Source organism: Symphalangus syndactylus, chromosome 23, assembly GCF_028878055.3.
Source record: "Symphalangus syndactylus isolate Jambi chromosome 23, NHGRI_mSymSyn1-v2.1_pri, whole genome shotgun sequence".
Classification (NCBI taxonomy): Eukaryota; Metazoa; Chordata; class Mammalia; order Primates; family Hylobatidae; genus Symphalangus; species Symphalangus syndactylus.
The window spans coordinates 15,348,382-15,374,373 of record NC_072445.2 but is presented as its reverse complement, the minus strand read 5'-3'; the positions used below and the strand labels follow the sequence as shown (position 1 = coordinate 15,374,373).

The 25,992-nt window shown below is 50.3% G+C and overlaps 2 long non-coding RNA genes across 2 annotated transcripts; one reads left to right on the top strand and one right to left on the bottom strand.

Moving 5' to 3' along the window:
- The first annotated feature begins 107 nt into the window (after positions 1–107).
- LOC129473092 (uncharacterized) lies at positions 108–22,591 on the top strand. Its single transcript, XR_008654204.1, has 2 exons — positions 108–262; positions 22,261–22,591. It is a non-coding gene; the product is annotated as an uncharacterized lncRNA (long non-coding RNA).
- LOC134735720 (uncharacterized) lies at positions 21,051–22,275 on the bottom strand. Its single transcript, XR_010119130.1, has 3 exons — positions 22,254–22,275; positions 21,610–21,885; positions 21,051–21,299 (listed from the first exon to the last, which is right to left on the bottom strand). It is a non-coding gene; the product is annotated as an uncharacterized lncRNA (long non-coding RNA).
- Positions 22,592–25,992: the final 3,401 nt, after the last annotated feature.

Sequence of the window (25,992 nt, the reverse complement as noted above, 5' to 3'; positions counted from 1 at the left end):
AGGAGGGGGCGGGGGAGGAGGAGGGTGGAGAGGGAAAGAGGGAGCGCGCGGAGCGCGAGGGAGGAGGGAGCGAGAGAGCAAGCGGCGGAGGGAGGGGAGACCAACTTCTAGTGCTACCATAATTCGCCTAAAGCAGGTGCAGCAACTTTCACCCCGCCTGGCAGCCCGCTGAGAGCGAGAGAAGACCACGTGCACCAAACTTTAGGGGAGGAAAAATGGGAACATGGGGAGAAGACGTGGGGCGGCAGATCTGAAAAAGATGGTAGGTGGAGGGACCCCAGGGATTCACCCTGGCCTCGGACTAATCCTATGGCGCGCTTGCAAACCCCGGCCATCCCTTGGAGTCTGGAGGTACGGCCGAGTCCTGCTCCCACACGGTTCACTGGTTCCCGGCGGGCTGCGCTCGGCGCAGGGAGTGGCCGGGGGCCCAGAGACGGAGCCAGTGTCAGGCCCGGGCCCTGCCTGGCCTCCCTCCTGCTCCCCACTGCGTGGGGGCTGAGGGTGGGCTTTCTGAGCCTAGGGTAGAGGGTGGGGAGGCCCCTTCAGGGCTTTGTGAACGGTCACCCCCGGGCGCGCACTGCCTCCCTCTGCGGAAAGGGAATTTCCCGTAAAGTGCTCTGCGAACCAGTGAAGAAGGGGCCCAAGGCCAGAGCCATGCGGGCAAAGTGAAGTGCAAAGTTGAGGCAATTATCCGGACAAATTAGATTGTAAACAAAACCCCGCGTCTCTGAACATCGCTTTTGCCCAGGGGGACTGGAGGAATTGTGGTGCTGGCGGCGATGGTGTGTTTGGGTTGGGAGGGGGAGGTCTGGGTGAGGAAATGCCCACGGCCCAAGGGGGAGGGCTGTGTTGGTAGCAGACGCACCACTCAGAGTCCCGTGGAAATCTCAATACCTGTCCCCCTCCCCGCCCCACACACGCCGGAAACATCTCCCATCTGTCGTGTGTGTTGGGGGTGGGGAGAAGTGAAGGAGGCCTCAGGGGTCCTCATGAAGTACCCCAACCTAGCTCAGTGATGCCGGGTCCCCATGACCAAGGGAGAATCCTGTTGTGGGATCAGGACAGGAAGACAATGGCTCTTGAAGCCTCCCCTGGCCCTAAATCCTCAGGCAGGTGGACAAGGGGCCGGTATAGTATATGAGCCCCTGTGGAGTGGGAGCTGGAAGCCTGAGGGGTGGGGGCGGAGCTGCAAGGATTGATGCTTAGTTGCCTGGGGGGAGGGGATTTCTTGGCCCTTCCAGTGGTCCTTGAAAGAAAAGGGGACCTCAGAGAGGAGGCACCCTCTTGGGTTGTTTTTCATCACTTCTGTCCCTTTTCTGCAATGTTAGTGACACCTGCACAGGTCCACATTTTATATATTTGCCCGTTGGGCAAGTGTGACAGGCATACTTAGGTCCTGCTGGAGCGTTTTAGGTTTCTAGGTGTGAAATTGTGCAGGGAAGACTCTAAGTGCCATTTATGTGGATATCTCGGTGTCCTTTCCAGTGTGGCAACTGAGATAACCATAGCCGTAAGAATAAAATAACAGCTAACATCTGAGTCGTACCACCCACCAGCCATTTAATCTTCACAGTAAGCCCAGTAGGGAGATAATTCTATTATCTCCATTTTATAGAAGAGGAAACTGAGGCACAAAGAGATCAAGTCACTTGCTTGGGCTTACACAGCTGCTGGTCAGTGATGAGCCAGATTCCAACTAGAGCCACTTCAGTGAGGACAAGAAAGAAGCTTATGGTGGTCTCTGAAGCGGCACTGCCTGCCTGTGGGTTAGCTGAGGGGAAGGGTATTCTGGGAGAAGGAAAGCCCTTGGTAGTACTATCTGATTTATCTCCTGTTGAGGGCCAGCTCTAGTGGAAATCATGGTGTGTGGACAGCCCTAGGCCAAGCTTGGAGTGGCAAGTCGTTGTGTCAGACCAGCTGGGCCAGTGACTATGTCATCAGTTCTCCTTCCTATCCTTCTTGCAGCAAAGGCTGAGGGTGGGGTGAGAACTAGGGGCTTTGGAGACAAAAGAGAGAATTTCTGTAGGGGAGTATTGAATGAGGTGACCTCCGAGGGGCTTCAGTCCTCTTCTGGCTGGTTCACTGAATGGTTTTCCCATCGCCTTCCTGCAGCAGCCCTTGTACCTCACACATGGGCTCACTGGTTTTCCCATCCCCTTCCTGCAGCAGCCCTTGTACCTCACACATGGGCTCACTTGCCCAGAGGGATTGCCCTGGGAAATGCTTCGCTTTCAGTTCAGTTTACCCCTCATCTTCAGGCCAGTTCAGTTCACAGCTCCCTGTGAGCTACAGTGGGGGCTCAAGGCATCAAAACACCCTGTCTTGTCTTCACCTAAAGGGCATTTTAGTGAGGAAGACAAAGCCTCCCCAAAGAAAGATACAGAACAAATGCCCCCAAATCAAAGAAGCCAGTCCAAAGCCCTTCTTCCTGGTGCAAGAGCTTCGTTAAGAAGGTTGAAAAGAGTAGCCCTTGGCTCCAAAGTGGGAGTGACTGGGAGCAGGCAGGAGGGTCCCCTTTCTGTCCTTGTTCCTTCACAGGACTCAGGGCAGGTGCAGGTGCTTTGGCGGTGGCTGGAACCAAGGCTCATGGCTTGGCCCTTCCAGGGGGGCCATAGTTAAGAGCACAGGGGCTAGAGTCAGGCAGCTTTGGGTTGAACTTCAGCCTCTGTCATTTAACCAGTGTGTGACCGAGGCAAGTTACATGATGTTTGAGTCTCAGTTAACTCACTCATCACCTCACTCATCCGTTGGGAGATTGGGAGGCCTCCTTGGGTGGTTGGGAGGGAGGATGGGCAAAACTTCTAGCCTGGTAATGTGTTCCTCACATGCTTTCCATAATTACTTATTTTCCCTTTGATGAGTTCCAGGGTCCTCACTTAAAATGAGGAATGCTGACCTCACAAAGCTGCAAATCATGAGTTGCCACTTATTAAATGCTTGCCAGGCAGTCGAATAACGTGCTGTTCAGCTTATCACCCCAGCAATGGTGACTCTTCTCCAGGTGGAGCTAAGAGAGGTCAAATGACTTGCTCAGTTCACATAGCTAGGAAGTAGCATGGCGAGTACTTGCTCCCATGTCTCCTGCTCTGAAGCAGATGCCCTTTCCCAAGGTCAGCCGCCACCCTATTGTGGAGGTGAAGTGGGCTGATGGATGAGCTTGTTCCTAGCAGCAGGCCTGATACTCAGGAGTAGGTTGGGGTGGTGATGGTGTGTACATCTAGAAACATTTGCTTCCTTCCTGTGGTCCCAACAAACCTAAGCCCAGATATTTTATGTTTCTTTTATTCTTATTCTTATTCTTATTATTATTGAGACAGAGTCTCACTCTGTTGCCCAGGCTGGAGTGCAATGGCACAATCTTGGTTCACTGCAACCTCCACCTTCTGAGTTGAAGCAATTCTCCTGTCTCAGCCTCCCGAGTAGCTGGGACTACAGGCTCATGCCACCATGCCCTGCTAATTTTTGTATTTTTAGTAGAGATGGGGTTTTGCCATATTGGCCAGTCTGATCTCGAACTCCTGACCGCAAGTGATCTGCCCACCTTGGCCTCCCAAAGTGCTGGGATTACAGGCATGAGCCACTACACCTGGCCAAAAACTATTTTTTAGTTATTGAGGAATAAAACTTTATCAGCATAGGCTGGGTGTGGTGGCTCATGCCTGTAATCCCAGCACTTTGGGAGGCCGAGGCAGGTGGGCAGATCACCTGAGTTTGGGAGTTTGAGACCAGCCTGACTAACATGGAGAAACCCCATCTCTACTAAAAATACAAAATTAGCCAGGTGTGGTGGCACATGCCTGTAATCCCAGCTACTCAGGAGGCTGAGGCAGGAGAATTGCTTGAACCTGGGAGGTGGAGGTTGCAGTGAGCTGAACTCGTGCCATTGCACTCTAGCCTGGGCAACAAGAGCGAAACTCTGTCTCAAAAAACAAAACAAAAAACAAAAATAAAACCCACTTTATCAGCATAATACAGTAACTCCACTCCATTCCTAAGTATATGCCAATAAAAATGCATATGTACGTATGTTCACCAAAAGGCATACACCAGAATGCTATGCCATCTCTTCGCACGTGCTTACTATTCACAACAGCCGTCAACAATGGAATAGGTGACTAAACCACGGTCTTCTCATCCGTGGGCTAGTCCTTGGCAATGAGAATGAACAAACCATTGCTACGTGCAACAACATGGAGGAATCTCACAAATATAACGTTGAGCATAAAAGCCAGACACAAAAGAAAACAGTTTGATTCCATTGATAGGAAGTTCAAAACCCAATCCAATGAATTGATGGCTTTAAAACTCAGGAGCATGACTGTTTTAGGTGGGGGTGTGACCAAGGGGCACGAGGGGATTTCTGGGGGTCTTTTTGAATTTGGGAGTTGGTTACATGCATGCGTTCACTTTGTAAACATTAATTGAGCTATAAATTTTATGCTTAAAAGTGAAACATGTAAAAATCATTGCTAATATAGGCCTTTCCGTGACTCTCCTTCTTTCCCATTCTCCATCCTTCCCTTGTGGTTTCCTGAAGTTGGCCTTCCCAAGTAAGTTTTCTACTCTTACTCCTTTGGTATTGCTTAGGTATCTCAAAATTTTCTTTTGTTTTAGTTATCTATTTTTATTCACTTTTGTGGCATAGTATAGTATCAAGCAATTAAATTTTTAAATGAAAGGTAGCCTGCTCCTTGTTTTTACTTGTGTTTTGCTGAACTTCATGCTGCCGAGATGAATGTCTACATTTTTGTTGCATGTGTTGTGTGTGTCTCTGGGTCACTTACTTAAGAGGCCGCTGGAGAGGATTCTACCATATCAGTGTGCCCCATCTTGTTTTGTTACCCAGCCTCCCACTGATGGGACAGTTCGATTGTAGTAGATGTTTGGGTATTATGGTCTCCTTGCTGCGGTAGGCTTCCTTCTATGACCTCCCTTCCCACTGTGCCTCTCCTTCCCTTCTACTCCGGAATCTTTTTTTGTGGTTCTTCTACTCCGGAATCTTTTCCCTTTCCCATCTCTCCCCTGTTCCTCCATTCCCTGCTTCCCAATCTTTCTGACTGGGAAAGACTTAGGATCTGTGCCGATTGGAGGTGAGGGAGGGATAGGAGAGGGACAGCCTTTTCCTTTTCCACAAAGGCTCCTCTTCCCTAAGATCGATGATGATTTAAAGAAAGAAGTATTTCATTAGGGGTTGACATCTTAATGAACCATGCCAGGAACCTTCAAGGCACTCTCTAGGCTTCCTCGGTTTTAAGCGGAGCTCCTACCTCTGGGGGAGGCTTATCAGTTTACCATATTGCCCCAAGTAGATGACCATGGTAGTGTGGGTAGCTGTGCCAGGGGCTGTGGAGGAGAGGGCCGCCAGGACTGGGGCGAGGCTGGCTTGTCCTTCTAGGTGCCAGGCTGACCGGGTGCCTGGGCCCTTGGAGATATTTGCAGTTCCTTTTGGGACTTTTAGGGAGTCAGAGACTCAGGCCTTGTCCAAAAGGTGGTGGGCATGGGACTTTGGGCTGATTGGTGGAAAATCAGTCATTAAAGATCAGGAAATAAGCGATAGCTTGACAAGCAGTGAGCAATTTTCCACTAATTGGAACACAGCATTTTTAGGTCAAATGAGATCCCTACATGGAGGGATTTCTGTGCAGGAAGAGAGCAGGACACACAGGGAGGGGCCAAGAGAGCAGACCCAGTGCCTTATCCCTCCTGCATGCACCCCACCCATGGGGGTGGGGATGGGGTGGAGGATGCATGAGGGTAGCAGAAGCCCCAGGAGTGGGCACAGAGAAAAGAATTCCTTTTTCCTTCATTTGGTTCTTCCTCATCTTTTTTTTTTTTTTTTGGACATGGAGCTTCCGCTCTGTTGCCCAGGCTGGAGTGCAGTGGTGCAATCACAGCTCACTGTGATCAACCTCCTGGGCTCAAGTGATCCTCCCACCTCAGCCTTCCGATTAACTGTGACCACAACAGGTGTGAGCTACCACACCCGGGTAGAGAAGGGGTCTCTCTGTTGCGCAGGTTCGTCTCAAACTCCTGGACTCAAATAATTCTCCCGCCTCAGCCTCCTGAAATGCTGGGATTGCAGGTGCAAGCCACCTCTTCTGGCCCTTCCTTATCTTTTAAGAGCTATCCCACATTTTCCATCCACTTGAAGACTTTTCGATTTAAGTCTCAATTCTGTCACTTTTCTAGCCCCAAATCCTGAAGCAAGGGGCTTAACCTCAGTTTACTGAACTGCAAGATGGGAAGAAAGATGAGAGGCTGGCAGAGAGGTCGTGAGGGCAAGTATGGCTCATGTAGGATTCTTCTCAGTTTAGGCATTGGATAGACTATAGCTACTGTTATTCTTTCTTGATTAACCCAGCCCACTTCTGCCTCTTTCCAGGTGCTCTTTAGCACTGCTATGTCATTGATGTTATAATGTGTTGTTAGCTAACTTGTTTAATAAGCTCCCAGTAACTTTTAACAAACCCTATTTTTTGTTAACGGTTTAGCCATTTTATGCCTCATTTCTCCAACTAGATAATAAACTCCTTAGTTTAGGGACCCACAATTTCAGTCATTTGGGGATTTCTCATTGCATCCAGCTTAATTTCTTTTGCAAGGTAGCTGCACAGTACATGCTTATTGACTTGATTATGATTTGATACTTTAGAGCAAAGTTTAAAAAACAAAAAATAGCCTAACACTTTAGGGCAAGTTGGTGTCCTGCAGGTATCGGCTGCATGTTGTAGGACATATGCAATAACTGTGTCTTCAGTGATTGCAAGGAAAGAGCTAGCTAGGGTCAAGGGGGAAACTTGGGTAGAAAATGGGACAAGGAAGACTCTCATTCCCTCAGAGCCATCCCCTTCTCTCAGAGGGCTGTGCTCCCCATTCTTCTCATCTCTCCTCTGGCTCCCTTTCTGCTTGTTGACTTAGGATGCCTTCAGAACTCTGTTCTTAGCAGAGGATGCATTCCTTCCCCATGGAAGCTGGAAGACCTGGGGCTTGGAGTGTCAGCTGCCAGTGCTGGAGGGTGAGGTGGGATATGAAAGAGGAAAGTTAAAGCCCAGGTAGACTCACATTGAAAATAGCTGCCACCTGTCGAGCATCGACTGTTTACCAGGCACTTTTAATATGTGTCTCTGATTCCCGCAACAGTCCTATTTTTTTTTAAGAGAAAGCAGTGCTCCAAATGTCAGAGGCAATGAATGTAGAGTAGAAATAAGGGAAGATAAGAGAGTCTTTATACATCCCTTATTGTGTATGGCATCTGGCTGGGTCCACGGAGTGGGGCTCACACATTTCCTCATCCTTGTAATTCTATGCCAGGCCTGGGCCCCAGGCCCCACCTCCTTCCTGGTTCTCCTGTACCCCCTCTTCTTTCTGGTCTTCACCATGTCCCCTAGGGTCTTCTCTCCTCCAGTCCCCTCTGCTCTTGACCCATGGCTCTCCAGCCCCCAGGACCTCTCTCAAGATTGTAAGGCAGCAGGAAGTCCCTGGAGCCAGGCAGTTGAAGGCAAACTGAAGCTGGGTCTTGCTTAAAGAAGAACCACCCATGCATCAGACACTGTGCTAAGCACGCTCCACACATGACCTAATTTCACCTCCCAACAGTCCTCTAAGATGATGCAACAGATACTTGTTGGTGCTCTGTCTGGTGCACTGTGACTTTTCACCCCTAAGGCTTCCAATCACTAGTGCCTGCCTTTCCTAGCCTAAGGGTTTCCTTTGGCATTAGAGCCCACTTTTCCATTGTGTGGGAGACCAGAAGTGCCAGGGAACTAACACTTCTTGGGGGAGCCCTCCACCCATAACTGATGGGAATTGGTATATAAATACCCCTGCTCCCTCACTCCCCTTGTGGGATAACTCCGAGTCGTGTGTGCCGTGCATAATCCCAGGGTTTCCTCTGTGGGACTGAGCCCATCCTGTAGCTGGCTTGGTAACATATACTTTGTTGCCTCCTTTCCTTGTCTTACCTCCCCACTTTTCTACTGGTATTTCCTTCACCTCCTAAATCAACCATTTGCAATGGAATAGTGTCTCAGGGGCGGCTTCTGTGGGAACCCAGCCTAAATCAGGTTGATACTATTATTATCTTCATTCTATAAATGACAAGACTAAAGCTCAGAAAGGTTGAAATTCATACACGGTTCCACAATTATGTAAGTACAGCACCTGCCTTCATACCCTGGCTTGTTACACACCAGAGTGATCACCTCATTGCTCTAGTATACGGCTTCTTGAGGGCCCTTTCCCCCTCAAGAAGACTGGTTCAAGGCAATTCCCCTTGGCCTCCTGCCTTGAGAGGTAGGAGGTGGGGAGCAGGGTGGGTCAGGGGTACACTGGGAGTATTTCCAGCCCACCTAGTCCCCGTCTTCCTGTGGGACACTGGCCAGCAGTCATAGCCAGTCTCTGGATAGCAGGAAGAAAGAGAAGCAGAGAACACCTACCGGGCTGGAGATATGATGAATAGAAAGAAGTGAAAGCCACCTGGAGTGCTGGAAAAGAAGAGGACTGAATCAGAGGTACAAGGAGAGGGCAGGCTTGGGGCTGAGGAATCTTTCTGAGCATTTGCAGTACACAGCAGCTCCTGCAAAAACAGAAAGAATGTGAAGAGAGACAGGAAAGGATTTATTTTTTTCTGTTTTATTTTAGAGTCAGGATCTCACTTTGACACCCAGGCTAGAGTGCAGTGACATGACCATAGCTCGCTGCAGCCTCGAATTCCTGGGCTCAAGAGATCCTTCTGCCTTAGCCTCTGAGTAGCTGGGACTACAAAAGGATTTCTTGATGTTAGAGTTTGCTCAGCCAGGGAATGTGGGAAGTCCCCTGCTGAGAACCTTCGGACCAGACAAGAAATTGGCCTGCCTCTTTTATGAGAGTGGAGGTGGGCCCCTTGGGACAGGAAAGACCTGATCCCTCCAGAGACAAAAGTTACCTGGTGAGAACATCTTCATGTTTTCTATTTGTTTGGTTTTCATGACACCTTTGTCTTAGTTTAGGTTCTCCCTGAAGCAGACTCTGACAGTGATTCAAGCATAAGTGGTTTATTTGGGAGGTGGTCCCAGAAATACCAGTGGGGGAGCAGGGCAGGGAGAATGAAGGGAAGGCAGCCAATCAAGGGAGTGTTATCCCACAGTCAGCAAGAGGAGTGCAGTCCCACTGGGGACGTGAGCATGCGTAACACACACTGCACACAAGCCAGCCCACAGGCGCAGGCCTTAGGGTACTCATCCACCAACTTCCCCTTCATCATGGGCTGTGTCCTCCTTCTAGGCGCATTCACTCTCCAGCACTTCCGGCCTGCTCTGGGCTGGAGCCAAGGGTGTTTCCACGGCCAGGAAAAAACCCTCAGGCAAAGAGCAGGTGTTGGCAGTAAGCAGGCTTCTACCTTTAGAGGCAAACACTGAGAGAGATGGGCAGGGTGCCAGTGCCTGCCACACTCTGCCCTTCTGTTCTCCTGCTTAACTTTTCCTTTTCATGAGTCTTTGTGGGCTCATCTCATCTCCCACCGTCCTGTCTGAAGCACTGGGCGTTGCCCCACTCTCTCCTCGTCCTCTGTGCTCTCGGACAAGCCCATCTACTCTCATGGTTTTACCTACCACTTTTGAGATGGTGGCTCCCACTACTATAGTGTGTGGGACCTGGATCCCATGTGCATGTTTCTGGGCCTCTAGGGATGGCACACTCAACATGTCCCCAGCCCAAGCCGTCTTCTGTGTCCATAACATGCTCCACCTCTGCATTTTCGCCCCATTGGTAGCACCATAATCTACCCAGTCACTCTAGAAACTAGAATCAGCCCTTGGTTCTCCTTATCTCTTCCTCTTCACATCCAGTCACCAAGTCCTGTGGCTTCCAAGGCATTTCTCAGAGTCATTCCCTCCTCTTTACCTCCACCTTCCCTACTATTGGTCAGGGCAGGACCCTCATCATCTCCCATCTGGAATATTCCAATAGCCTCCTAGCTGGCCTCCCCACTTCCAGCCTTATCCTCTTCTGGAGCCTCCCTTCAGTGCATCCTCCACAGTGGTGAAAAAGTTCTATCTAACATGCCATACCAGGCCGGGTGTGGAAGCTCATGCCTGTAATCTCAGCACTTTGGGAGGCTGAGGCAGATGGATTGCTTGAGGCCAGAAGTTCAAGACCAGCCTGGACGACATGGCAAAGCCCCATCTTTAATAAAAATTAAATAAATAAAATTCCAGCCTGAACTTGTCATGCCCTGCTTAAGATGCATTCAAAATTCAAGCACCTTGGCTGGGTGCGCAGGGTACAAGGTATCCTTTCTTGAACCTCTGGTTCTATCCCTGGCCACTCCCAGCTCTGCCACCTGGGACTTGTGGCATGTCCAATGCTCTTCCATGTAGCTAGGCTTCCTCTCAGACTGTGTCCTCTGTTTGGAATATCTTTTCTCCCATATGCTTTCACTGCTGACTAAGACCCAGCTCAGATGGCACCTCTTCTTGGAAGTCTTCCCTGAATGCCCCAGGCTGGATTAGACACTCTTCTTTTGTGCTCTTGAATCAGTGCAAACATCAGAAAATCCACTTCAAATTGGGCTTAAATAACAATGAAAATTGACTGACTCTTGTACCTGAAAGTCAAGGGAGCAGGACTCGCTGCAGATGATGTGTGATCCGGGGGCTTAAAACGATGCCCTTGGGTGCTCCCATTGCTTAACTCTGCCTTTTCCTGGGTGGGCTTTATTCTTAGAGTCCTTGGAGGGAGTCCCATCAGCTTCAGACTCACATCCAACCCACTTCAGTCTAGTGAATTGTTCAAGCCAACACTTACTTAGCTTATTTGAACTTGGCTAGGGATTGACTTGCCCTTCTCCAAACCCATCAAAATGGCCAAGGGCTTACAGTGTTCTACTTCAGGGGTTGGTGTATGATGGCCAAATCCTGCTTACCACTTGTTTCTGGAAATAAAGTTGTATTGAGCAGAGTCATACTCATTTGCTTATGTATCATCTGTGGCTGTTTTTGTGTGACAGGGGCAGAGTTGGGCAGTGGAGGCAAAGACCAGCAAATTTTGCTGTATTTTAACCTCTGCAGGCTATGAGGCAAAATTGAGAATATGATGCAGGGATTTACATAACAAGAGAGAAAACAAATTTCCACAAAACTTTTATTGATGAAATTAGAATGACAATAATAATTGAGTACTTTTTTTTGTACTACAGGTCTACTAATAAGAAGAATGAAATTTGGGGAAAGGGGATAACATTTTGCTTGGTTGGGGTTCAAATTTAATGCTCCCTATTATCAAAGCGACCGCCAATGTTCATCTGTGAAAACCACTTAGCTAACAGACCATACAAAACCAGGCAGGATTTGGTCTGTGAGCCACAGTTTGCAGACTCCTGAATTAAATCAAAGCATTACAGAGCTAAGGGAAGAGACAGTGGGAAGCTGATGCTGGAGATGATACTGACCCCATAGGTCTGTGGGAGGCATCTTATAAGGCATTTCTTTATAAGGCAAGTTCATGTCCATTGAGCTCCTTAATCCTGACAACAATTCCATGAGGGTAGGCAGGGCAAGGATGGTTGTACACTCTTCAGAGAGGAGACTGAGGCTCAGAGAGAAGTGGCTTGTCTGAAGTTTCATAGCAAAGCCTCTCTGGGACACGTTTGAGGATGCTAAGACATGGGCCTTGGAACATGTGCTTTGTTGAGTGATTGAACAATTATGTGTCTCCTGGTTGGAAGACAGGCTGAGCCAGCAGAGGGACAGGCTGGTCTGAACATGGCCTGGAAGGCTAAGTTTCCAGCTGGCTTTGTGACATCTAGTGGTCTCCAGGAATAGGGCTGGTCAACATGGTGCCTAGGAACCCAGTGTGGCTTCAAGACTCTCTGAGCATAGGCCTGTCTCCCTATGCAGGACTGGGGATACTGGTGTAGCAGCTAGAAAGAAATCAGGGCTGGGCGTGGTGGCTCACACCTGTAATCCCAGCACTTTGGGAGGCCAAGGCAGGAGGATTGGTTGAGACCAGCCTGGGCAACATAACAAGACCCCCCACTTTTTTTTTTTTGGAGATGGAGTCTCTCTGTGTTGCCCAGGCTGGAGTGCAATGGTGCAATCATGGCTCACTGCAACCTCCACCTCCCAGGCTCAAGCGATTCTCCTTCTTCAGCCTTCCAAGTAGCTGGGATTACAGGCACCCACCATCATGCCTGGCTAATTTTTGTATTTTTGTAGACACAGGTGTTTTGTAGAGATAGGTGTTTCATGTTGGCCAGGCTGGTCTTGAACTCCTTATCTCAGGTGATCTGCCTGCTTCAGCTTCCCAAAGTGCTGGGATTACAGGTGTGAGCCACCATGCCTGGCCATGAGACCCCTTCTCTACAAAAAATACAGTTATTAGCCAGGCATGATGGCGTGTGCTTATAGTCCCAGATACTCAGGAGGCTGAGGTAGGAAAATCTCTTGAGCTCAGGAGGCAGGGGTTGTCATGAACCAAGATCTCACCACTGCATTTCAGCCTGGGCAACAGGGCAAGACTCCGTCACAAAAAACAAACAAAAAAATAGAAATCAGACTTCAGGCAATAATGCCCAGCCCTACAAACAAAGATTTTGACCCTCTACCTCACTGCCTACAGCCTTCAATGCCTGGCCTCATCTGGGTCCCTGAGGAGCAAGCCTGCATCATGTGTCCTGTGGGCAGGCTGTGGGCAGCCCTCCTCCGGCTTACCTGGCCTCAGGTAGGGCTGCCTAAGGTCAGGGAGGGTGGGTGGAGGCAATCAGATGTGAAGGACAGATGCTGAGTTCCTTTCCAGGATGAAGATTTGTAGGTACTGAGCATGTGTGTTCTGGTACATACAAATACACACACAGACACTTCACACATTCCCTGTCTCACACACGTTTTCACACTCCTGTAGTCACCTCCATCTTCACTACCACCATCTCATACTCACATACATGAACAGTCTCACGGTTTCTCACTTTTTTTTTTTTTTTTTTTTGAGATGGAGTCTGGCTCTGTCACCCAGGCTGGAGTGCAGTGACACCATCTCAGCTCACTGCAACTTCTGCCTCCCTGGTTCCGGCGATTCTCCTGCCTCAGCCTCCCAAGTAGCTGGGATTACAACCATGCACCACCACGCCCAGCTAATTTTTGTACTTTTAGTAGAGGTGGGATTTCAGCATGTTGGCCAGGCTGGTCTCGAACTCCTGACCTCAGGTGATCTGCCCGCCTTGGCCTCCCAAAGTGCTAGGATTACGGGTGTGAGCCACCGCGTCCAGCTGGCTTTTCACATTTTTTCATGCACTCTCAAGCTAGCACAACATATTCGTATGCACAACATGTTCATACATTCTTCTATTAGTTTCCTGGGACTGCCACAACAAAGTATCACACACTGGGTAGCTTAAAACAACAGGAATTTATTGTATCACAGTTTTGGAGGCCAGAAGTCCGAAAGCAAGGTTCCTTCTGAGACTTGTGGGGAAGGGCCTTTCCTTGCCTTTGCTGGCTTCTGGTAGCCCCAGGTATTCTTTGGTTTGGAGGTGCATCACTTCAGCTTCTGCCTCCATCTGTCTCTGTGTCTTCACATGGACATCTTATAAGGACACTAGTCATAATGCATGAGGGCCACTCTATTCCAATAGGGACTCATCTAACTGATAACATCTGCAATGATACTGGTTCCAAATAAAATCATATTCGGAGGTTCTGGGGTTAGGACTTCAATATATCTTTTTTGGAGAGGAGCACAATTCAACCCAAAATACCACCTACAGCCATAAAATCTCACATACATAGGCCATACTGCCATAGTGACACAGATATAAACACACATTCCCATAATCACAAAAATCACACACTCCCATATACACTTTCAGGATCAGACACTCCCATGGTCCCCCCACATGCATGCATACACACATGGCAAGGTCATCACATACACACTCCTTTAGTTTCCCAGTCTTACATACAGCCCTACACACCCCCTACAGTCACACCCCTTCGCACACCCTCCTGCCCCCACCTCAGTCCCAGAGGCCACCCTGCGGAGGTCACGCTCAGAGACCCGGCACATTTGCAGCCTCGCACTTGGCTCATACATCTCACATCCTCTCCCACCCACACAGTCTCTCCCCTCTGACTCCTCCGCCCAGCTCACCAGTTCCCCCACCAACCGTCATGGCAAGGAGGCAGCAGACTGGCTCTGTCCCACTCCAGCGGGGGCACCAGGTGGCTCCCTCCTTGTCCTCTGGAATCTGGTGCCCCCACAAGCCTTCTGCCTTTTCAGGCTGCCACGCTTCCGTCTCGGGGGCAGACAGACAGACAGACAGACAGGCACATCCACACACTCTCATGCTCACACACGCGCCCCTCCGGCAGCCCCACGGCAGCAGTCTGTTCCTCATTATGGGCCAATGCGCCTGTTTACTCACCCAGCTGGAGATGGTTAGAGAGTGATAAATAATGAAAGAGAAAACAGGCTTTTCCCCTCTGTGGCTTCTATTTATGTAACATGTGTCACTGTGCATTCACAGACTTTGTTTCGGAGCTGGTTGCAGGAAATAGTTTATTTTTTCCGGACGGTGGCTTAAGGGGTGGGGAGGTGGGGGGCAGGGTTTGGGTTTCTGATCTCACGCCCATAGGAGTTTCAGAATCTGGCTCCCAGAGTCCTCTTCCCCTGGTGCCTCGTCTCCTCGCCTCCCCTGACATCCCGGGGGTGGGCATCATGGCTAGAGGCTGCCTCAGAACCAGGTTCTCCCACTCCACCTATTTGGAATGTGCTGGGGTGGTTGGGGGCCCCTCCCAGCTGCCTCTGAAACCTCCCAGACAGATGGGCTTGTTTTTAAGAGCCAGACAGCTTGAGGCTGGGACTCCCAGAGAGGAGGCAGTTGGACAGGGTCTTCCTAGGTAGCCTGCACCTGTTGTTGGGGGAAGATGCAAAAGGATTAATTCTATAAAATAAGAAAAAAAAAGACCCATACCTCGTGTTCACTTAGCACTTTCATCCCCGCGGTCTCTCTGAGGCCTCACAATTTTTAATGGCTGCTTCCCAGGTGAGAGAACTGGAGGAGGGCTTGCCATGGTCTGTGCAACTGGCTGATGAGGAGCCAGAACTTCACACGCAGGTCTCTGAGTCCAGAAGAGCCTCACAGAGCCCGCTGCCTCCTCCTCCCAAGGGTGCCTCCCTTGGTAAAGTTCTGGTCGCCCTCACTCATTCTAAGGTGGATGGGAGTAGTTATAAGGGTGTGGGGGTTGGAATTTGGGGAATGGTGAGTCATCAGAGGTCTGAGAAGTGTCCCCTTCTCCACCCTTTCCGAAACACTAAGGTGAGCCTCCTTTGGGTGACAAACCAGGGAAGGAAGAAGCAGCAGAAAGTGCCCTGCTCCCCAACCTCTAGTGCAGGGAGGCTCTTGGGAAGCTGGAAGGGCACCTGCCCCCACCTGAGCCTGTCTTTTTGAATGCCAGGGCAGGGAGACAATGTCTTTGTTTGACATGGAGCCCCGGTTGTATCCCAGGCCACCTGCTGGGGGGACCCAGAGGTTCTGACCTTTGAGGAATATAGCATCCACTATGGAAAATGGGCCCAGAAGCCCCCAACTCCTGCAGACTGTGGGGGATGAATATATACAGGTGCCATGGGATTAAGGTGCAGGGCAGAATCCTGCCCAGTGACCTCGGGGTTCTTTCAGGGAGCATCCCACAGGAATCTCCTGGCTGGGGGGTGAAGTAGCCACCTTCCCAAGACGAGGACTTTAAACACAGTCTGACAAATAAGAGCACATATGGGCCAAGGGCAAAAGAGAAAAAGTGCTAAGGAGGCGGTTTTCAAATTTAGTGGGTGTCAGATTCACAGGGGAGCTTATTAAATGCGGATCCCTGGGCTCCTTTCCTGGTGTTGATTCAGCAGGTCGGGGGGCGCCAGGAATCAGCATAGTTAGCAAGTTCCTGAGAGTTCTCAGACTAGTGGTTTCCCAAAGACTGGGAGACAACAGTGCCCTATGTGGGCCCTGGAGGCAACCCCCCTGCCCAACGCACAAAGATGAGATACAAGCATCATGGTTAGGTTGGGAGGGGTTTTGACTTCCCCCAAAGAGTGAGAATGATTTGGTTAGAGAATGATAAAATTTATTTGGTCTGAAGGAAGGGAGGGAGGAAGAGAGGAAGGAAAATAGAATTTACCAATACCTGTATGTGCCAAGCTGTTACATGACGCTTTTCATTTTGCTTTGTGTTTTTGTGTTTTAGAGACAGGGTCTTGCTATATGGCCCAGGCTGGAGTGCAGTGGCACAATCAAATCACAGCGCACTGCAGCCTCGAATTCCTGGGCTCAAGCAATTCTCCTGCCTCAGCCTTCTGAGTAGCTGGGACTACAGGTGCATGCCACCATGCCTGGCTGTTACACGACATTTTTACCTGGCTGCTTTGACTTTTTGACATTCATATCCATTTTTGGAACCTAAAACGCTGTCAACATTCTATTTCTTATTACCAAGTAATGCTCATACAGACATACCCGCCACAGCCCAAGTCAAAACTTTGTGTCAGCTGGGATGTTGTGCACACCTTGGAGCATTTACCACATGCCAGGCATTGTGCTTTGCACGTACTGCTTTGTTTTTTACTGCACCGCAGCACCGACAGGCAATACTATTCCCATTTTGCTGATGAGGACAGCAAGGGTCAGAGAGGTTTGGTGACTTGCCTAAGGCCACCCGGCTACGTCAACCCTGGCAACAGGAAGAGTTGGTGCTTTTGATTTTTTACTGATCCAGGGAGAGGCCCTATTGGGGAGGTAGAGGGACTGAATCCAGATCCTGCTTTATAGCCCCCTCTCCAGGACTCCCTCCCTCCCACTCTGGAATGGGGAGGTGGATGGAGAGGCACCCTCTCTGCCACTCACTCAACCCCTCTGCCTTTGGGACCCTATGGACTCTCATACAGCCCACCCAGCTTGCACCCTGAGCTCTCTCCCAAGAAGCTGCGCACCTGGGGTCTCAGGCACTCCCTTCCAATTCAGTCCCTGGAGCACTTATGGCTCTGAGGGAGTCCCTGGAGAGGGGGCCGAAAGAGGTGGGGGAGCTTAAGGAGCACCTTTCCTGGGCTTCCAGGAGCCTCTTACATCCCTATTCCTTTGGCAGAATGGGTGTGTCACAACTGGAGGGTGGGGGTGTATGGGGATGGCAGAACTGGCCAGACCTACGGTCCCAGATGTTTGTTCAGGCTGCGGCTGAGCCTGATTTCAGATGTAGGGACTCCCAGCAGCTTCATGGAGGTCCTGCCTGGACCCCCACATGGACACTCACTTGCTCACTTGCACACACGCGTGCCCTCATGCGACTCCCCTCCACACAGAGTTCCACTTGTGAAAACCCAAAGCTCCAGACTAATGTCCCTGTGGACAGTGACGTGAATGGTAAAAATCAGGTGCTCTGCACACGCTGACTGTAAACTTCACATTGATCCTGCGAGGACGCTTTTCCTAATTACCTCCCCCACCCACCACACACCTTATAGATGAGAAAAATGGGCTTCAGAAAAGCCAAGTGACCGCTCTGAGGCCACACAGCGACCCCATCGCAGAGCAGGGACGGGGGTGCATCTGTTGCAGAGCTCACCCGCGTCCCTCTCACCAGTCTGCTTTTCCCGTCTGGCTCCCAGGACCCAGCAGGTGTTCAGCACGTCCACTGATGAATGTGTATGTCTGTGTTTTCTTTCACACACAGTGCAGGCTCCAGCTGCCCCTCTCTCCAAACCCACTCTGAGCTGTGATCTCCCTGCAGGCTCAGAAACTTGCATACCGCTTGGCTTCCCCTACAGCCAGAACTAGTGCCAGCCTGAATTCCCTGGGCTCCAGCCTCAGTTTCCCCTGAGTTTCTCAGGCCTGCACACCTGAGCAAGTCCCTCCCTGCTTTGAGCAGACCCACAGCACTGGTTGAGCTCCTGCTCCAGGCCTGACCCCCACTGTGGAAGCCTCTGGGGTCCAGCCACCTCCATTCTCCTCTCTTCTTCCGAAACGTCAGGCCTGGCACTGCCCCCGCTCAGCCCCCTCTCCCTACGGCCCCCCGGGAGCCCAGACTTTGCTTGAGGGCAGCGAGTGAAGCCGGCTGTAACAGAGAAACCTCAGGCTCCTCTTTAGAAGTCCCCGGAGGAGGCAGATCTGAGGAAAGGCTGCCGAGAAGGCGCCTGCAGCAATGTCAGCTTGAGAACAACCTGGCTGACAGGATGCTGAGCGGGGATTAAGGTCGGGATCAGGGAAGCCCGGGAAATGAAGGCAAGTTCCCTGCTCCCCTCGCTGCCACCTCTGCTGCCGCGGCTGGGTTTGTCTTCTTGTTTGTTCTGGCTCTGGGAAAGTGGGCGGGGAGGGAAGTGGGCAGGGGTGAGGTGGGGAGGTGGAGGGAAGGACAGGGGAGAGGTGGAGAAGGGCTGGTAGGGGGATGGAGGGAGGTGGAGGGAAGAGAAAGTCAGGCTTCCTCTGGGTCTTGGGGCTCAGCCAGGGACGGGGCAGAGGCACAGATGGCCCTTACCTGGGACCCTTCCCCTATACCTGTCCCTATAGCCAGTCTGCCAGCCAGCGGAGCAGCCAGTCGCCCCCCGACCCCCACCCCGGAACCCTCCCTCATGTCCTGAGTGTGGGTGGCAGGACCAGTGAAAACAGAATCGACCTTGCCCTGAGAGGGTCCCAGATGCAGTCTACCTCCAGAGAGGAGGTGAGCCTGTCTCCACCTGTCTACACATGCAAGATCCCCTGTTCTGGGGAAAGACCATTACCCCAACCTGCCTCATCATTGACATGTCACAAGAGTCCAGCCCAACAGGCTACTGATTTCCAGGTCATCCAGTGCACAATTCCAGTGAAACCTCAAATCCTTGCGTTGCCCTTGGTGTGGTAGTGAAGAACGTGGCTTCTGGTTTCTGACTGCACGGGGTCACCTTTTGGCTCTGCCACTGATTTGCTATGTCACATTGGGCAAGCTGGCTAACTTTCTGTGCCTCAGTGGGATAAAATCATAGCACCTTCTTATAAACTTGTCAGGAAGATAGAGGGAGTGGACACGTGCGAAGTGCTTGGCATAGGGCCTGCCATGGAGGACAGAGGACATATGCCATAGCGTAGCTTTATTTATTATTGGGGCAGAGTACAGGAATAAGTGTGGCAATTTGAAGTGACTTGGCTGGAAGCTTCCTGGGGGAAGGGGTGTGGAAATCGGATTTTGGAGGCTGAGACTGGGCAGGGGTAGAGAAGTGAGTTGGGGGTATGGAACTGAGCTCCCATTTGCCGGGAGAGTGAGTTAAAGACGTATTTGGTGAGAGGTGAGAGGCAGAGAGGACGCATTTTCTAGGAGCCCCCATCCCAGCCAGGCTTTCTCCAAAGTTCCCACTTTAACTAGGGGTAACTCTTCCAGCCCTGCCAAGGGCAGGCCAGGGGTGCCAAGACCATGAAAACATGCAGTTTTTCATGGTGACTTTCCCAGAATGGAGTTTATTCCAGAAACCCTAGCCATTCAGGGAGACTCCACTTGTACCTGGGTTTTCTGGACCTGGCAAGGGAAGAAACAGGCACAGAGAGTATAAACCTGGAGGCAGATCGTCCCCAGGGTTGGGTTCCAGCTCTGTGACTGATCATCTATGTGCCTTGGAGCCAGTCAATTAGCCACCCTGGACCTTAGCTGCCAGGTCTGTGAAATGAGATAGTAATATGTACCTTAGAGGTGTAATGATGAGTAGTTACTCCATAACTATCCACTGTTGATATTCAACTTAGCAAAGAGTTGCTGAGGTCCAGCCAGCTACTGGGGCCCTAATGAATGAGAGACCCTTTCCTAGCCCTCGAGTAGCTGGTGGCCTGCCTGTGAGTCCAAATATGATGCTGAAGGCAGTGGTGCTACCTTAAAGGTCCACCTGGGAACCAAAGAGAAGGAGTTCCTGGCATCCACGTCCCAGGAACGTCCCAGGACACCCAAGCAGGGCCTGCTCCCCTGGCCCACCCTCCAGCCCTGCTTGGGTGTCCTCAGCCTCAGCCTATCACCCTATCTCTGGGACACCCTGGCCAGCAAGCTGGGGATGGGGAGAGTGTTGGTGGGGGAGGGGAATGAGAGCCTTAGGATGGGGTTCTGGGGTTCTGGTAATTGGGGAAAAGCTCTGCTGTGTCTGATTTCTGGGGGAAAGCCTTGGGCAAGGAGGCCCAGGCCCTGCAGAAGTGTGTGAGGAGCACCTTATTGGGGATTTTATCTCTAGGGTCCTGGTTCTAGAATTTTAAAAACCCGTTTTCTTTTCTTTTTGTTCTGTTAATAAAAGTTATGTATATTTATTGTTTAAAAAAATGGAAAATACAGGCCAGGCATGGTGGCTCATGCCTATAATCCCAGCACTTTGGGAGGCTGAGGCGGGTGGATCACGAGGTCAGGAGTTCAAAACTAGCCTGGCCAAGATGGTGAAACCCCATCTCTGCTAAAGCTACAAAAATTAGCCAGGCGTGGTGGCAGGTGCCTGTAATCCCAGCTACTCGGGAGGCTGAGCAGGAGAATTGCTTGAACCTGGGCAGCAGAGGTTGCAGTGAGCTGAGATCCAGCCACTGTACTCCAGCCTGGGTGACAGAGTAAGACCCCATCTCAAAAAAAAAAAAAAAAAGGAAAATACAGAAAAGCATAAAAAAGGAAATAAAGATCAGCCATAATCTTCCCACCCAGAGATAATCCTGGTACGACTTTACTGTATCTCCTAGTTTTTTTTAAGCTGACTCTCATACACACATTTACATACACTCACATGGACACACACATTCACACACACATTCACAAATATACACTCACTCGCACTCACACATTTACATACACATATATGTAACTTTTTGTTACATGTTTAATGTACACGTCTTTAAAGGTTTAGAAACAAGATCATGGAATCATGAATACATCACCATTTTGTCAACTAATTTTTTTATTAAATAAAATATTGAGAACTTTTCCCCCAGGTCATTACATATTCTTCTCCAACATAATTTAAAATGACTGTATAGTGCTCTGTCTTTGGGCATAAAGCATATTATTTGCATATCATTTTATCAGTCATCACCTGTTGGTCATCCATCCCTTTCTAGATTTTTGCTACTATAAATAACACTGAGGTGAACATCCTTGCAGAGAAATCTTCGAGGGGGTCGCTAACTTTCCAATTGTCTATTCATGTCTGTCTACTCCCAGCTTTGATTTTGAACCTTTCTAGGCAGGATCTGTGTCTGATTCATTGTGACCCCAAAGTCTAGCTTGGCTGCTGGTTCACCGTAGGCATCCAGTAATGGTTGAATTGAGTTGCTTTTCTAGAGCATGTGCCCTGGGCTGAGGAATTGGGAAAGTGGGCTGATGAGGAAAGAGCCCACCTTTCCTGCTAGAACACTCAGGGGTCCCCAGTGCCTCCATGCTGGACCTGCTAACTTCTCCTAGGAAAACACCTTCCCAAGCACAGAGCCACTGGCCATCCCAGGGGCTCACTGAATGGCCCTCCTGTATCTCTTATCTTCCCAGGCAAACTGAACCTTGCCCGGACCCTCCCCCTTCATGCCCTACCCCACCATCTCTGACTCTTTTGAGTTCTCTTGTTGTGTTTTCAAGCTGAAGGCCCAGCAGACAGAGCCCTCTCACCTCTCACCTGCCCGTGTCTGCTGGAGCAATGTTGTGGCAGCTCCCAGCTCCCCATGCGGTCGTCTCCTCCGTGGCCCCCACTTTTGACAGCACAGCCTGCTTGGCTCCTGAGAAGTGCCCACGTGGCACACCTCACCCCTGCCCCTGCTCTGCCTGCCACCTCTCATGGCACCAAAGGAGCCTTTGTCTCTTCCTCGTGGGGGCTCTTAGCAGATGCTGACGTTCTGATTTGTAGAATCATGGATTTTGAAGTGGGGACCCAGGTCCCAGTGTTTCAGTGGGTCTTTAAAAAACAGAGAAAGAGAGAGAAAGATAGAGAGAGAGAGAGAGAGAGAGAGAGAAAGTGAGCAAGAGCGTGAGAGGTAAGAGGCAAAAGCTGAGAGGTAAGACTTCCTAACTTAATTTCCCCTCACCAGCATCCACACTCCAAACGTCCTGGAATTTCTTCTCTTCTTTTCAATTTTTAATCTCTTCTTTTCCTCTCTTTTCTTTCCCTCTTCCCCCTTTTCACTCCTTTCCTTCTCCGCTTTCTCTGTCTCTCTCAGCTCTGACATGAACACCCCCCCACCCTCCTGTCCTCCTCTCCCCTCCTCTCCCCTCCTCTCCTCCTCTCCCCTCCTCTCCCCTTCTAAGTTTTTTTTTTCTTTTAACTTTCAAGGTCATTCCGGACTCCTGATGCTGCCAGTCCCGCGGTGAGACGTGAGCGCCATTGGCGTCCGTGGCCTCTGTTTCCGTGGCAACCTAGTAACCATTAATTTTCAATTAAAGGAGACAAAAAGCTCGATGACAGCTCCAGGTCTGCTGAAGATGTCAAGAATCTGTATTAATATACAGCAAGAGAGCATAATTGTGTGTCCATCTTCCAGAGCAGCGAAAAATGGAGGGATAATTACCAGCTCGAAAGCCACTCTGTAATTTAGTTCTTACTGTCACCACAGCCCTACACATTAGCATAAATTAAAAGCAGAGTTTATTGTTATCAAAGTGCATTGATATCGCCAGACCTGCTTTCTTCCTTTTAACTGTTTGTCGTGGGTGAGTGACTCCCCAACTCTTGCCAGGGTTTCCCCAGGGTGGGGAGAGTGGAAGTGTGGCTACTAGACCTGAAAGGTCTAGCTGCCAGCCTCCTTCAGGGCAGGTGGGGACAAGGGTCAGTGTGTTGCCCCTCTGATAGGGTCTGGGGATGATGAGGGGGATGGAGGAGGCTTGGATATTTATTCACTTTTCACATGTAAGTGCTTTGTTTTGCCAATGCGTGCTCCAGCTCTTTGCAGAGGGGGCTGCTGCCCCATCACGGGTCCCCCTTTAGTGCCTAGTACAGTGCAGGGCAGATGATGAGTGCTCTAAGGCAACGTGTTAAACAAAGGAATGAGTGCATGTGTAGGGGTATTCTCCCGGGGTGAATGTCAGTGGAGAGACCTTGCATTCCCTGTTCAGGGCGTGGCCAGTTCAGGTGTAGATGCTCGTGTCTGCGGCCCAGTTCCTGCTTGGCCACCCAGGACCCCAGCTCCCCAGAGGGGTCCCTCTGGACCCCACACCCCTAATCTTGCCGCTTGGCCACCCACCTCCATGGCCTGGGTCCTGCCACGGCCATCGCCTTCATACTCACCTCCTAGTGGTTGGAGAACCTCGAAGTGTCTCGCTGCCAGAGTGCCAGTGACAGCCACAGAAATCATGAATTTCCGTGAATGGGGGATGCGGAGTTTTCTTGTATTCAATCCAGAGAGAGCTGTCCTTCAGAGGGGAATTTAGTGTAATTACCCTTAAGGGAGCGATCCTTACACAGTCAGTCACAACACTGACCTCCTGGCTGAGATTTGACAGCAAAATTGCAGGCTGTGTACTCAACAGAAGGGGCATCCTCCTTTTTTGGGTGTTGAGGGGGGGAGGCGGGAAGGAAGGAGGAGGAGGGAAAGGAGACTCAGAGGCTTTGAAAAGAAAAGTGCTGGCTTACAGCTGCCAGGCGAGCGGGTTCTCCTTGGCAAGGCGTCTACAGGGCAAGGAGAAGGTGTCCAGAGATGCCCTGGAACTTCACCTGGCTCATGAAGAGGGGCCAAGGTAGGCACTCCAGCCCTTCAGATCTTTGAGCTCTGGTTTGTGATCTTAGCTAAAGTTAATCTTATTGTAGGAAGGATTTGGAGGGTACTAGGCACTATTTGATAAACTTCTCAGGCATGTTTTCCCAAACATATCTGTCCCTCGGTCCCTCCCTGGTGCTAGAAGTTCCACCGTTCCTTTTACCTTTAAGTTGACAGATCCAAGACCCTGTAAACCTGCATCTGGGTTACCTGTAAGGACTAATGTGTTAATCTGTGACCACTCCAAATTTAGCTTGGATGCATCTCTCAGATGTGCTGGCCCATCACATGACTGAATCCATAGGACACAGGGGTCAGGCAAGTTTTCATGAAGGATTGGAAAAAATCTTTTGTATGGGTAGATCTTGATGGACTGTGAAGCCTGGCAAGGAATGGAGGTAAATCCCCAAAATCTCAAAGCTGGAAGGGACCCCAGAAGCCAACAGGTCCAAACTTCGCAGAGAAGGAGTCCCCACCTCTCTGTTCTACCTCTATCCAAAATTCAGGGCTGGGCGCGGTGACTCATGCCTGTAATCCCAGCACTTTGGGAGGCCAAGGCGGGCAGATCACCTGAGGTTAGGAGTTCGAGACCAGCCTGGCCAACATGGCAAAACCCCATCTCTACTAAAAATACAAAAATTAGCCAGGCATGGTGGCATGCGCTTGTAATCCCAGCTACTCGAGAGGCTGAGGCAGAAGAATCACTTGAACCTGGGAGGCGGAGGTTGCAGTGAGTGGAGATAGTGCCATTGCACTCCAGCCTGGGTGACAAGAGTGAAGTTCTGTCTCAAAACAAAAAACAAACAACAAAACAAAGCAAACAAACAAAAACAACTCAGCCACCTCTGCCCGCACAATTCCTAATAGCAGGAGCTAGCTGTCTCTATAGAGGTCCTTCCTGCTGTTAAATAGCCCTGACCGTTGCCAAATTCATCCTGAGTGCAAGTGAAAATCTGTGTCCGTGAAATTTCTTCCTTCCTTTTGGAGCCCCTTTGGAACAAATCTAGGCTTTCTCTGGAGGTACAGCCCTTCAGCTACATGGGGACCATGCTCAGCTATTCATCATCTTCTCCTCCAAGTCTGGGACCCAGTAGACTCATCACCATCTGGCTCATCCTTTCAGGAAAGTGCCCAAAAGGAGTCTGAAAGGGCACAGGACAGCCCAAAATGCAAACCCAATGTTTATTGAGCATCTGCTATGTTCCAGGCAGAAACACCCACCATATCTCTTTTCTTTTTTTTTCTTTTTCTGGAGATGGAGTCTCGCTCTGTCGCCAGGCTGGAGTACAGTGGCACGATCTCAGCTCACTGCAACCTCCACCTCCCAAGTTCAAACAATTCTTCTGCCTCAGCCTCCCGAATACCTGGGACTACAGGCTCATGCCGCCATGCTCAGCTAATTTTTTGTATTTTAGTAGAGATGGGATTTCACTGTGTTGCCCAGGCTGGTCTCGAACTCCTGAGCTTAGGCAATCTGCCCGCCTTGGCCTCCCAAAGTGCTGGGATTACAGGTGTGCGCCACTGCGCCCGGCCTCATATCTCTTTTCATCCTCTCAACCAATTCAATGAAGGGAAGATATATTATTCCCATTTTACTATAGAGAAAAGAAGGACCCAAGAAGCTTCAAATCACTTGCCCCAAATCACCTGCCAGCAAGGGGCAGAGCCAGAACTGGGAGCCCAGACTCCTGACCCAGGCCAAGGACTTTCCTTGAGAATCCAGCTGCATTGGTCCCTACACCCCTTGGGCACCACTGGGTTTGGGGAATGAGCTCTGCCACCATTCTCCTGTCTCTCCACCTCCATGATGCTTTTCTGCAGAGCCTTTCTCTCCACTTGGCAGGGAGGAGGAATTCCAGGGGAAACCCAGCTTAAGTCCTGCATCCTCCCTGAAGCCTTCCCTGCCCATCCCAGGCCTCAGTAACTGTTTCAGTATAATGACAACATTGGACGTTATTTACTGACCACAGGACTATGCGTCAGCACCTACCCTAAGGTATTTGATTCAATCCTCCAGGCATTTGCCCTGGCTGAGGATTCTGCCTGAGCTTCTCTCCCCTCAGATACCTGCATCTCCTTCAAGGACCACCTTCTCTGGGAGGTCCAACCTAACCATCCTTTCCCAGGTTTTTGTACCCACTTTATTTCTTTCTATAGCTCATGTCACCTTCCGAAGAGTATTTAATTTAGTGATTATTGTGCTCATTGCCTATCTTCCTCCTCTTTAAGTTCCAAAAGGACAGAGACTGTATTTTGTTTACTGTTGCATCCCAAGCACCTAGAACAGTGCCTGACATACAGTAGGTGCACAA